The sequence below is a fragment of the Strigops habroptila genome, chromosome 1 (assembly GCF_004027225.2).
Source record: "Strigops habroptila isolate Jane chromosome 1, bStrHab1.2.pri, whole genome shotgun sequence".
Taxonomy (NCBI): domain Eukaryota; kingdom Metazoa; phylum Chordata; class Aves; order Psittaciformes; family Psittacidae; genus Strigops; species Strigops habroptila.
The window spans coordinates 83,521,779-83,534,582 of NC_044277.2; the positions used below are offsets into that span (position 1 = coordinate 83,521,779).

At 41.4% G+C, this 12,804-nt stretch overlaps 1 protein-coding gene across 4 annotated transcripts in view; it reads right to left on the minus strand.

Moving 5' to 3' along the window:
* The window catches only part of RNF152 (ring finger protein 152), a 46,470-nt gene that overhangs the window by 22,122 nt on the left and 11,544 nt on the right, over positions 1–12,804 (minus strand). For 3 of the 4 annotated variants that reach the window (XM_030500204.1, XM_030500197.1, XM_030500214.1), the window contains exon 2: positions 11,389–11,469. The exons of the other annotated variant lie outside the window; for it this stretch is intronic. The gene's annotated coding sequence lies outside the window, so the exon portion shown is untranslated. The remainder of the gene's footprint in view (positions 1–11,388; positions 11,470–12,804) is intronic. 4 annotated transcript variants of the gene reach the window in all.

Consider the following 12,804-nt stretch of genomic DNA (forward strand, 5'->3'; position numbering starts at 1 on the left):
TCAGGAGCACGCGTATGATAAAATGAATTAGTTTATGTATGAAAATAATTATAAATTTATACATGGGTTAAAAAAGTATGTATATCACAAGGACTTTTCAGGTGAATAAACAATTTCTTTAAAGCCTTATTTCTTCAAAGCTGTGAAAACCAGCATTTCTTTGTGCCAGTGACCCCTCCATGTGAAGCAGTTCTACTGAGCTGTGTGAAGCCTCTTTCACAATAACTGTTCTCAAGAGCTGATTTAGGCCAGACTTGCGCAGAAATCCCTCCAGTGGAGAACTGGTCATCTCACAAGCAGTTTTCCTTTCCCCCAAATGCCAGTGTATGTGCCATGCTGTGTTTAAGAGGAAAGCCTTGCTCTTCCAAACCTTTAGATAAAGAAGAGGAAGGCTAAATCTCAAAACATCCTGAAAAAAAACCTTCAAAACAGGCAACCGGTAGATTTTTAAGACCACCTCACAATCACCCTGACATGCCCTAGATATCCTCGTCTATTTTAAAATTCCCTTTCAACTGCTATTACTTGTGTTTTCTGTGGAAATCATACAAACAAAGTGGCAGCTCACAAGAAGTTGCAAGATGAAAGGCAGAAGACACTGTGAAACTGAGAGAATAAAAAGAACAAGTTTCTGTACACTTCAAGACTTTCAGGAGAGTCAGGGGTTTTTTCTGAAGGGGAGATGCTAATTAGTCAATCATAACAGTAGCAGGAATGTCCTTGTACATAGCTCACTGCTTATTAAAAGTAAATTTGGAAGCAATGCAACTTCACTGAATTCTCACCAATTTGCTATTACTGGCCAAATTCTGTCTTCTAGACATGCTTAAACTTCATACACTGACATTTCCTACTCCATAGATACACTATACATCGGTCTGTTCAATTAACACAGCTCCAGCATTTCTGTTGATTGCCATTTTAGAAAGGGAAGCTACTTCAGAAAGTAAAATCTGAAGTTTGAAGAGTACTTTATTCCCACCCCCAGTCTAGTTCCATCCACACTTCAGAAATATTTATGCCAGACCAGCAAGAGAAGTCTCCTCAGGCAAATCAAATCACCATCTCCTACTTGCTGTGCTTTGAACTTACAGCAAATTCCAGTATCCTAGTGTCACACTTATTACTGCAGGGCAAAACCCTGAAAAATAAAAAATGGTATTTTGTACTTGGAAATTAAGCCAAGATGCTGATTTAAAATAAAATAAAATGAGTTTTGGTGGAAATCTGGGGTTTCAAACGGACATCTTCTGAATAAAGTGAAACGAACAGCTATGTCACCTGTACTAAGGGAAGTGTTGCCTTTCCACTAAATACTGAAAGTTGGCAACTCATTTTCAGGACCGTGAAATGCTGCTTATACCAGCTCAAGGTACTTGCATACAGGATGACCCATGTTCCCATTCTCCAACAGGGATTGGGTTTCCTAGCTAGATTACATCTCCCATAACCACAATGGCAACTCAACATGAAAAGAGGAGATGGAAGCCAGCCATAAAGCCAAGCCCCGAGGGAAGAATGGGAGAACAAAGTATGCTAATAACAGTTCCCATGGGAGATGGTGTTGGCATTCCTAAACCTAACCCTTCAGTCCATTTTTTCAGTGAAAAGAGATTTGGGGTTTTTTTCCCCCTCCATAAAATAAACCAATGAACTATTATAAAATTAGGATGTAGAAAAAGCTTCCAGAAGGCAATGCAGGACAAGTCTTCAAACCAGCTGTAAAACCAACTGAAGAGGTAAACATTCACCATTTTACTGCTTAGAAGCTAAAGAAGAATGATCTTTCTGCTCCAGGAACCTTCTTGAGGCTTCATACCAGTATATACCCAACTTTATCCTGCACCACACAATTCTTCTCATTTTTAGTTTAAAAGAAAACTAGTACACAGGACTGATCTTTAAACCCTTTTTTGGCAAAACTCCTTTAGGCTTTAGCTAGGTTACACCAGTGTGACAGAAAAAAACTTGATCTACAGTCTTCACAGCAGCGCCCCAGTGCTTGACACTGAAGTGAAATAGAATTAGAGAGGCACACAGTTTCTGGATGCTGCAAGCACCCCATTTCCTCAAACTGCAAATATCTCATCCTCAAATTAAAATATAAATGGGCCTGGGCTTAGCAATGGCACAAGACAGCCATAACACAGTACCCCATTAAACGTGAAGGGAAGCAATCTCCAGATCCCTGTGCAAGTTACTGCAATGAAAAAAGATTCACAGAATTAGGTACAAACAATGTAGCCTGATGAAAAAAACTCATTATTTCAACACAATTCAATAATCTGAAACATCAGTAGTGCTGATTACCTGATCTCTTCAATGGCCCCTTGTTCTTCTCCTCACTCTGATAAAAATCTGTTCTGTGCTGCAATATAACTGAAGGAGCAATGAATGTGCCGAGCATGGGTCTTTCACAGGGCTGGCTCACCTACCTAAGAGGCTGGCTTATGAACTGCAGTGATCTCTCCCAAGAAGAGGCTAGTACTTACTTTCTTCAAGGCAGAACCTCAGGCATAAGAAAACGTTTGAATTAACACTTTTGCAGATTGTCCCCCAACAGGAACAACAGTGGCTGCCTCAAAGGGACCTGGGGAAGGTAACTGAGAAAGTAAGTCTGTTGACTGCAAGCTTAAATTCTGAGCAAAGATTACACCACCATCAGTAAAAAAAATTAGGGGGTACTATTTGGAAAAAAAAGTTTTAAAATGCATAGTTGCAATACTGGGTCTGTGATCTGCAATTTAGAAAGCATCTCTATTAAAAGTTATGCACTGGGGACAAGCATCTGAAGTATTAACATTGCCATTATTGTACATCTTAACTTTACCTGTACTACGAAGATCTAAAATGGCCTAAATTTAGCTTCAAACAAGCCTTCCATTCAAATTAATCTGCATACAATAGGGTCAAACTTCCCCAAGCCACATGCCAATGGCAGACTCAATGAACCTACACAAGAACCTGGGTATGCTCATGGCAGAAGGAAACTTTCATTCACTAAGGGTGAATTTGACAAAATGATATTTTTTTCCCTTCTCCCAGATGAAAGTTTTAAGTACCAGCAATTTCAATAGCTCAGCAGAGCTCTTCCAATGCCTCCTGCTGACCCCATTCCACTTTGAAGTGTGCAATTCAATATTCAGGTCAGAAAGGAAAAGCAAGTATGAAGGAAAGGCAGAGACCTGGGTTCCCGTCCCTGCTCCAATGAATGTTTAATTATTTTGTATTAAAAATTCATTTGGAGAAGGGCTAGAATCCAGGCAAACTAATGGGTTTACCTGAAGAGAAAAAGATCCATGATCAAATGCTGCCAAACAAAGGTGGGATCTCCACTTCCTTCAGGCTGAGTATCAGACCTAACTCAGAGAGAGCAGCCACTAGCTCCTCCAATGCTTACATTTCAGCAGAAAGTACCTAACTCCAGAAAAGAATAAAAAGGAGCAGTTTATTACATTTTGCTGGAAAAGGGCTGCCAGCTTAAAAGACCTCCTCTTGATTCTCCCTTGTGTAGACAGCCCATCATTTGGGATGCCGGCTTTTGGAAATCTCACACTTAGGTCAATTTTTCTCCTGGCATCACAGAAGAAGCCTCATTATCTGAATAGAATTTCCCATAAAATACAGCACCTGGAAGTTTCGTAGGTCTTTTGTGGATCTACTCAGTTGAAAATGTTCTTGAGTTGCTTCGGTGTTTTTAAAACTTTGAGCTGTGTAATTGCAAATGACAGCCAACCCAACTGAGCTAAAGGCTGAACATCAAGAGCTGCATGCTGCTATCCACTGTTTCCCCTCAACTGATGGAAGTCCAGGAGGGTGCAAGGGTTCAAGTACTCAGTCACACCTGAAGAGTCAGTCGGTACCAAGAAAGAACAGAGCTATGCAGAGGCATTTCAGAAGCAGAAGAAAAAAGTCAGCAAGTAAATTATCTGTACAATCAGCTCATACGCAGGTACTTCTCAATTTAATACTTCTCAAAAACAGGGCAACCCAGCAGACTTCCTTGGCAGTGAAGGTAAGCCTCTGAATAATCACACCAACATATAAAGGTTAAAAATGTGGGTTCTCTTTGCAGAAATCTGGAACTGCCTCTCCTTGCAAAGGGGAAGCCATAACCCAGGCTGTTCCTCCAGACATCTGTCAAGTGGGAGCCAGGATGGGGACTCACTGGGCCGCCTGTCCAGCCAGGCACCACCAAGACGACCAGTGTCACATCAGCCAGCAGGCAGGATGCTGGAAAGCTCTGGGAAAAAAACCACCCTAAGGATGGCCACCTTCCACCGTCACCGAGGTGTGGCTTTTAAAATCAAAGCACGTGTGACCATACCACCACCTCAACCACAGACATGTGTCCATCCACAGCAGACTTAACAAAAACTGATTTCCAAATCAAGCTGCTTATTTTAATTTGTTTGTGTTTTTTATGATTCCTCATTCAGCAACTGGCACCAGCATTGCCTTCAGGAAAAGCCACTAGTAAAAGATGACATCCCAGGCAGCTTTCACCATGTGACATGAGGGTAGACAGGAGAGGCATTTCCTTTACTTCCTAGAAGCAGATGAACTCCCATTGAACATTTAATTCAAACTTCAAGCTATCTTCACCAATCACTTGAAAGTTAAATAATTACCCCATTTAAAGAAACCTAGCAATTATATTTTACATTCCCCCCCCCAAGCAGCTACTGCTGTTGTGACAATATTCATCTTGTCCATGATGACTATTATCTGCTGTATAAATATTGATGATCTGAGTAATTGCTGCTCTGTACATATGCTTCTCATAGATATAAATTTCTCTGCCTGAAGTAGGCTGCTGACAAAGTGCTTTCCTCCTTTTGCATGGCAATGAAACATTACGGGAGGTGCCACTGAGAGTTGTTAATCCTAGGGGAAAAAAAGAAACAAGCAGCAAGTAACAGCCATCTTTGGAGAGGGGGAATGAAGTGATGTTTGCCTTGACTGGGAAGACTGAATAGTCCCAGAGAACAAGTTCGCTAAGCCAGTATTCAGGAGGCTTGAGTTTAGCTTAGGCTGCAGCAACATGAGGCACAGCTCAAAGGGAAAAAACTGCTCCAGACTCAACACTGGCCACCGCTGCTAGGCTGGGCATGCCATGCTCCTAGGACATGTCATGTATGACACACACCCAACCAGTGGTTCACTGATGACAGGGGTTACTTTTTCTGGATCAAAACCCAACTAGAAAAACAAGCCAGTCTTGTTCTGGAGGAAGAACACCAAGCTGAATATTATGCTGGCATAAATAGACCCCCAATGCCACCCTGTAACCTTTGCCAGTACACGGCCAACGTGTCACACAAAAGCAAAGCTGGTCTTGAGGCACCCGACACCCATTCATAGATTGCACTGGCATACAACACAGCCTCACTTCAAACTCCTTTTGCTGGTTAAATGTGTTTGCCCAGATTTTGTGACCAGTCAGGTAGGTCTCGTGTCTTTCTGCTATTAGCAAAAAATCACAAAAAACATCCCACTGCATGTCCTGGCCAACCTGATCATATTGCCCCAGGTCTACCACTACAAAGGCACAGTTGTAATAGACAGAGCCCTCCCACAGGCACACAGCTTCACACTTCTAGACTTGATTTTTGCCTCTGGACTTTAAACAGTCAAAAGTATGAGAGATAAAGACTTTTCCTTAGCGGACACAAACTTTCTATGATATAAAACCTGAGAGTCTGAACCTCAGTAAAACCTTCATCTCTTCATCTACTTGCAGAGATGAAGATTTTTTCTGCCATGTAAAGTTTGGCAAGATTTATACCAAGAGAGTTTCCCTGTAGAAATACTCTTTTCCTAAGGTCTCCACCCATCCTCTACAGTATCTGGAAACAAACACTGAACTAAGACCTTCTTATAATTATTAAATTTAAAAAAAAAAAAAATTCTATCAAACATATGCTACAGAAATTCAGGAGAAATTAAAAATCTGCCTTACATGTGCATTACTGAAGATTAAGAAGGGTATGTAGAGCATGCAGAAAGCAGGACAAAAGACACCTGGCTGCCTACCAGAGCTGGAGGCCAGGGCAGGAACAAGAGGTGGGGGTAGGGACAGAGAGCGAGCAGGAAGCAAGGGCAATACAGATAACATGCAAGCAACTTTTGGAATGCCCGGAGGTGGTGAGGGAGGAACTGAGTATTTGTAATGAGCAACCGAAATACGAGTCTGGAAGTCTTACTTTCTCTGTTGCCTTGTTCAAACAACTACGTTATAAACCATTATACATAATCACAGCATATGTATACTATATACACATAAACAGAGATGGTGAAAGTAGTTACTAAATACCAACACATCCAATCTTCTCTCTGTGGCACTGAGTGTTAAGCCATCCGCTTGTTCAGTATGGCTCTCGTCAAATAATTAATTCCCCTCCTACGTTCTGCAGCGTCTTTCCTGCCCCCATAATTTCTACAGCGCTTTGGGGTTTAATATGTAACAATCTCTAATGACAACTGCTGTACATCTCTGAATCTTGAAGGGAAGTTGCTTCCAGCAGAAAATTAAAGGTTGAACTCTTAGCAGTAACTCTGGGCATGCTTAACTAATACTAGGCCACATAACATAGCCAAATTAGTCAAACAGGTCTACTTAAAAAAAAAAAGACCCATATGACCTCACTGTCAGTTCTTACAATGAGTCATTTAGGAGGCCAGTTGAAACAGAGCTCTGCATTAATTGAAGTGGACTGGATCCTAACTACAATAACCAGGTCACCCCCACCCTCTCCATTCAGTCTTTTTTTTAACCCTTCTATTTTTAAGACAAGACGCAATCTAGCAGCCTCCAGCAAGCATCCAGTCTTACCTACATGGCCTCCTATATTTCCCAGACCTAATCTGTTTGCATGAAGATTACTTATAACATACGCTATATGCGCACGGAATGCTTTACTGCTAATGCAAATTATTTTGCATGCAAACATAAAATGCAGATAGCCAAGCAACTAACTGCCCAATTCACAAGCACAAATAGCCTTAGCGCTCTCAAGCTTTTACATGCATATTAATTTGAATGCAGTGAAATGCACCCCTAATTTTCAAAGACATGTTAAAACACGTTTAAAAAACATGACTCAAATCTAAAGTGTTCACATTTCTGAGTCAGTAAAAAGTGAAATCAAATTGCCATAAAATAATACTCTATTATCTAGGTAGATATTAATCCCATGGTTTACTCCAAAATCATGGTCACGGAACTTTGCTAAAGCTATGCCTATCTAACATATCTTTTCCTGCACTGCAATGTCAATCTGGAGCGTAAAGAAATACAATGTCCATCCACCACAGCTTCACTGACAAATTTCCTTAGAGAGGATGCAAAAGTGCGGTATTATTAGCTCAGGCTGTTTTCATCAAGAGAGTAGCTAGTTTTATCACATCTGTGCCAAAGTCACTATGTCCACAAAAATAAATGCTTTGCTGGGTTTGTATCCTGCTAAAGTATCTCTATTGGAGATGTAAAAATGCAATTTCACTATAAAAAGAAATACAGTGAAGTTAATAATTTCTTGCACTGGGCACATGGCCATCTATTTTCATTGCTTCCAAACATCCACTGCACTATTAAGACCTAGGAAGCTGGCAATGTATAGACTTCAGGCCACTGCTTCTCTAGCTTTCCTGGGGTTGCAAGATGGTGTTTGTACCTCTCAGATGCCAAGCACCCTTTCTTAACAGGTAAGGACAGGTGGATGCTACATTTTGCCTTCCTCTACTGATGTGAGATCTTAAAGCAGGCTGTGCAGTTGCAACTAAGGCACAGTGAAAGAGAAAAGAGAGACTTTTGAACTGTGATGAAGGAATGGCTCATTCATGTGTATGCATCCTCAAAGTGGCATAGAGACCTGTACGGATCTGGGAGGTGCAGCACACCTACTAGTCTTTCCCTTTGCTAGAATAGAACTATTTTGCACCAGTGTTTCATAGGAAAGACATTCATAGGAAGAAATTTTGACAATACGTGGAGTTTTGTGCTTTAAGAAGCTAGAAAATCCAGCCAAAAGACTGATAGAAAGTGTATGAGCACTATTCTAATCAAATTTATATATTATGTACTTCTGAAACAAAATACCAGGAAACAAATACATCACCTGATCATTCAAACAAACCTAATAAGCAGTTTGAGATTCCAACCAATCTGCTGAAATTGGTACTCCTACAAGCCTCTTTCTTCTAGCTTTTTGGTTGCAGAAGTTAAGGTGCCAGCAATCAATCTTAGAACAGGAGCTGATGAATTGGAGACATTCACAAAAAAAGTAACGAAATACAGTTCACAAAGTGGTTTGCTTACCAAGGAAACATGTTTAGCAGTTTCCTTTTATGCAGCACTAAAGAATTACAAAACTTGTATTCCTTCTGTTTATGATTTTTGCAGTGGCCTAAGACCACTTCAGCTAATGTGTGACTCTCAGTTTTCACTTCAAGCATGTTCCAAGAATATTCAAGCTTCAGAGTCTAAACACATGATACATCAGAATAACACACTATAACCAAACCACAGCTTTCAAAAACTTTTAAAATGTACTAAAATAAGGCAGCAGTGAATGCGGGAGTGTCCTAAGGAGGAGTAGTAGTGGTCAGTCCTCCTTGTAATCATCTCCAAACATTGAAGGTTTTGAGTTTAATTTTTTTTAATTTTGCAGTAAAGTTCAAATGGTTTAAACAATTCCCCACAATGCTCACCAACATGGGAGAAAAGAGGAAGAGCTGCTGCAAGATGCTATTCCTTTTGGGCAGTTCAGTGCTTTCAGTACTCTGGCTTGTAGCTTTCTACCTGCTCTGGGGGGCTCCAAGTCGAGAACACTCATGGAATCCAGTGGAGGTCACAAAACACCGCCAGGAACCAGATGCAGACAAGAAAGATGCACTAAAGGAGTAAAACAAACAAAAACCCAAACACACTAACTGCTCCCTTATCTTACTTTTTTGTTTTTCTTTTGCTTCTTGCCTACATATCTTGTCTGCAATCAGAAACGTGGCAAGAAAAAAAAATAAAAAGGTAATATGGTCAGAGGTATTTATTTAACCCACAATGTCCCAATAGCTTTCAGAAGTACTGTCAAGGATATTCTTCTGTTGGAAGAGACACAATTATTTCACACAGAAGGTTAGAATTTTTGCCATGCATGACATTACTGAAACACTCAAAGATGTTTTCATCCTCCTAGATGACTGCATGTGTTTCTCGCATCCTCTACTGAATAAGCTAGCCATGCTGAAATAAAACAGGATCTGCACCTTACCCTCTTTAATCTGATTTGGAAAAGAGGAAAGCTGATATATCTTCAGAGTATGCAGCATATCATACCAATGATTCTCAGAATGCAGTTGCTGGCTTTTCCTCAGACCCATGTATTATGAACAAAATGAAGAAGAGAGGCTCCTGAACTGGGATGCAGGGACAGCTAAGTAGCAGACAGGTCAGGCCACTCAAAGAAGTGCACAGCACACTTCAGAGGTGGGAGTTGCCATCGCTTGTGGTACTAACCAATATTAAATAAAAGCTAGTGAGCTAACAGAAAAATAATTGGACATGGCTGTCCAATACCCTAAACTAGTTTTAAATCAACGCAACTGTGCTGTAGTTAGAAAAGGATAAGCAAGGTCAAAAAAGTGGAGAATCAAAGCTATGTTTATGTACCACCAGAATATAAAGTGGAATAACTTGCAAAGTCACTGCGAGTTACTAAATGCATGTTATTCATAAAAGTAAATTTACATAAATCACTCATTTTCACCAGCCTTTTTGTAGTAAGTCAACAATATCCATATATTTTGGGGTTTCCGCCATATATGCATGTGTGAGAGTCTGTACGCAACTTTTTTTTTCCCTGCAACCTTTTATCACTAAGAGAAGCATAGAAGAAAGAGGGTGAGAGAAGGAAGTAGAGAAGAGGGACCTTTTCATATTTTGCTTTTAAATGTAAAAAAATAGGTGGAATACATTTTTTCTTAGAAGTTTTATGGCTTGGGAAAAAGCATTTTCCATTTGAACTAATTCAGTCAGCTGAGCATGCAGCAAACACCGAAAACAGATTTGGACCGAAGAACCTAGCCCTTTGATTTATTTCACCTATAAAGATATTTCTATATAAAGGAAGCCAATTATCAATTCTAAACTGACATCCGAGGGTATGAAAATCAGATCCCCGTGCTCTCTTTCTGCACTGGCCCTGCAGTACACTGATGATCCATGGTGACACCAGCACCCAGGAGCATCGAGCCTCTGTGGAAAGCATGATACAGCCACCTTTGTTTCTGTTTGAGAGCACACAACACAGTTAGCATTTTCCAGCTTCCTTTTCCCACTTCCCCATGTGAAAGGCAACAAATAAGAGTATTAAGAGGTTTGAGCAGCAGACGTTGTAAATTACACACACACACATATATGTATCCTTTCTGTTTGATCCCAATCTTCCACAGATCTCTAATGAGAACCATGAATACAGTCTATTAATCATCTCATCAGTAATGCAGATAACCATCTTGGCCTCTCATCAAGCATCTTCTCTGGCTTAAATGTGCCCTTAGGTTGCACAGCCCTGGGTGCAAAAGCTGCCAGGTCGCTCTGAAATTACATCAGTGTGACGACACTAGACACGTCACGCTTTGCAGCAGCGGGCAGCAGCCAGCTGAGCACAGCCATGTATTGGGAGCCTACGTGGTCCCTCAGCTACCATAAAGGCTAACAAGCACTTCTGTCCCCAGCTCTGCACACACAGAGCAGCCAGATACTGCAAATACAGTTATCTCAAGGAGGAGGCATTGTTCAGCTACAGCAACATACCTTCAGGCCTCCTAAAATGAAACACTGAGCAACCAACACAGCAGAATGGCTACAGCACTGGCCTGGCACTCAAAAAATAGAAACAGGATCTTGTTTTAGTCCTTGCAGAACGATCACTCCCTGATCCAAGGATGCCACAGCAGTGCTGTTCTCCAGCCCTGTCCCTGGGTGGACCTCAGGCTCATGTCTGCAGTCATGTCCCTAGCCCTGTCTCTGTCCTCGTCTCCTGCTGCTGGATGGACCCTGGCTCTGGTGTGTTGCTTGCTATGCCTGGAGCTGAGGATGGACCCTGTTAGAGCACTTTGAAATCAAATGATGAAAAAAGCATTCTTCTGTGAAATTTCAGTACCACCCTGCCAGACAAGCGCAGATCACAAGAGCTCCAAAATAAAAAGAAATGTATATGTATTAGCCCCTTACCCTTGGCATCAGGCCCATACTGCCCATTCTCATAACATTTACAGGGAAACTGGCATATAGAACAGTGCAGTAAACAAAAGGATATTCTGTGACAATCAGGTCAAAGAGTACCAGACAAGCCTTGATTCCACAAAAGTGAAGACAAGTTATACCTGGACAAGCAACTTGAAGCTGTAGTCACCGATGTTAACAGATCTACCGTGGTGGAAGGAAGAAAACAGGCTCCCAAGCATCTGCAAAATAGCATAATTAAGGTTTATACTTTTAAATAATTTTATTTGAAAAGTATCGCTAAGAAAAAAATAAGCTTAAGGAATTTCAATATTCCAAATAACAACACCAGCACTTCAGCACCCCCGGTCCTGCTGTGACCACACACACGCATTGCCGAGCACAGCTCAGCTGCTGGCAGTTACCTTCCTTGCTGAAGGGAGAATTGTTTGGCTTCCAGTGCCACTCTCAACAAATTTCTACCTTCTAAGCAGCAAGTGTTTGTACAATAGAAATACTCCTATCAGCATTACCAGCTGTGTTCAAAGCACAAAAAACGTAAGCACATACACTGCAAAACCCCAAAGTTTGTGCGTATGTAAACAATGTGCTTCTGGAAAGGCAGAGAGAATATTTTCAGAGTAAACACCACAAAGATTTCAGGTCCTTTAGGATGTCAGAAGGTTGTGATCTGTTGCTCACCTTCATTACTTGCTGCCTGCTCAGCCAAGGCACCTCTGTAACTCGCAGGGATTGCAACCACATCTCATGGACCCATTTTACCACCTTGCAAGAACACCAGGTTTGAGAACAGAAGAAACTTTTTCTCTCACAGCAGTCCAGCTTTTAGGTGCACTACCCTCCCTCATGTTAGCTTGAGGCCATTAAAATACCAACCAACACCAGAACAGGAAATGCAGCAGAAAGAACTATTTTTTGAACCTCACCACTCGGATTGCAGCCGCTGTCCCAGGGAGATAAGCAAGCAGCTCCTCCAGCTCCACAGCCCCATCGGACCCCAGAAAATCTTCCAGAGGTATGAGAGAGGTGGAGAGAACAAACACACTAAAAGCACTCAGGCAGAAGAGCGCCTCCACCCCAAACTACTCACTTTTAGAAACAGAGCTCCTCTCCAAGCCCCTGAGCATACCTCCTCTTCTGCAACTTCACCTGCAACTAATGGGAGCATAAGGCTGAAGATACCAGGACTTGTAAGACTTGGACATTGATGAAGAGCCCACTCCTGAGCAGGAACATCTCGAAAGGTGTCTCCTTCTCAGCTTTTGGCTTGGAAGAAAGCAGGACGAGGCAAGAGAAAAGGCTAATGCTTTCTCCTCTTAACTAAATCACCTACACATGTACTTTTTTCAAAATAAGCACAATTAGGGTGAGTTATGGTTGGGGTAAGGAGACTGTGGAGGGAAGTTTTAGTCCCAGAGCAGAGAAAGGCCAAGGAAAAATACTACAAAGAATACCAGTTTTCTTAACACCTGAAGAAAAACGTAACTGGGTGGAGAATGTTTTGGTCCACTCCGGGATGAAGCATACTCAAAAAAAACACCTGTCCAGGAGGAAAC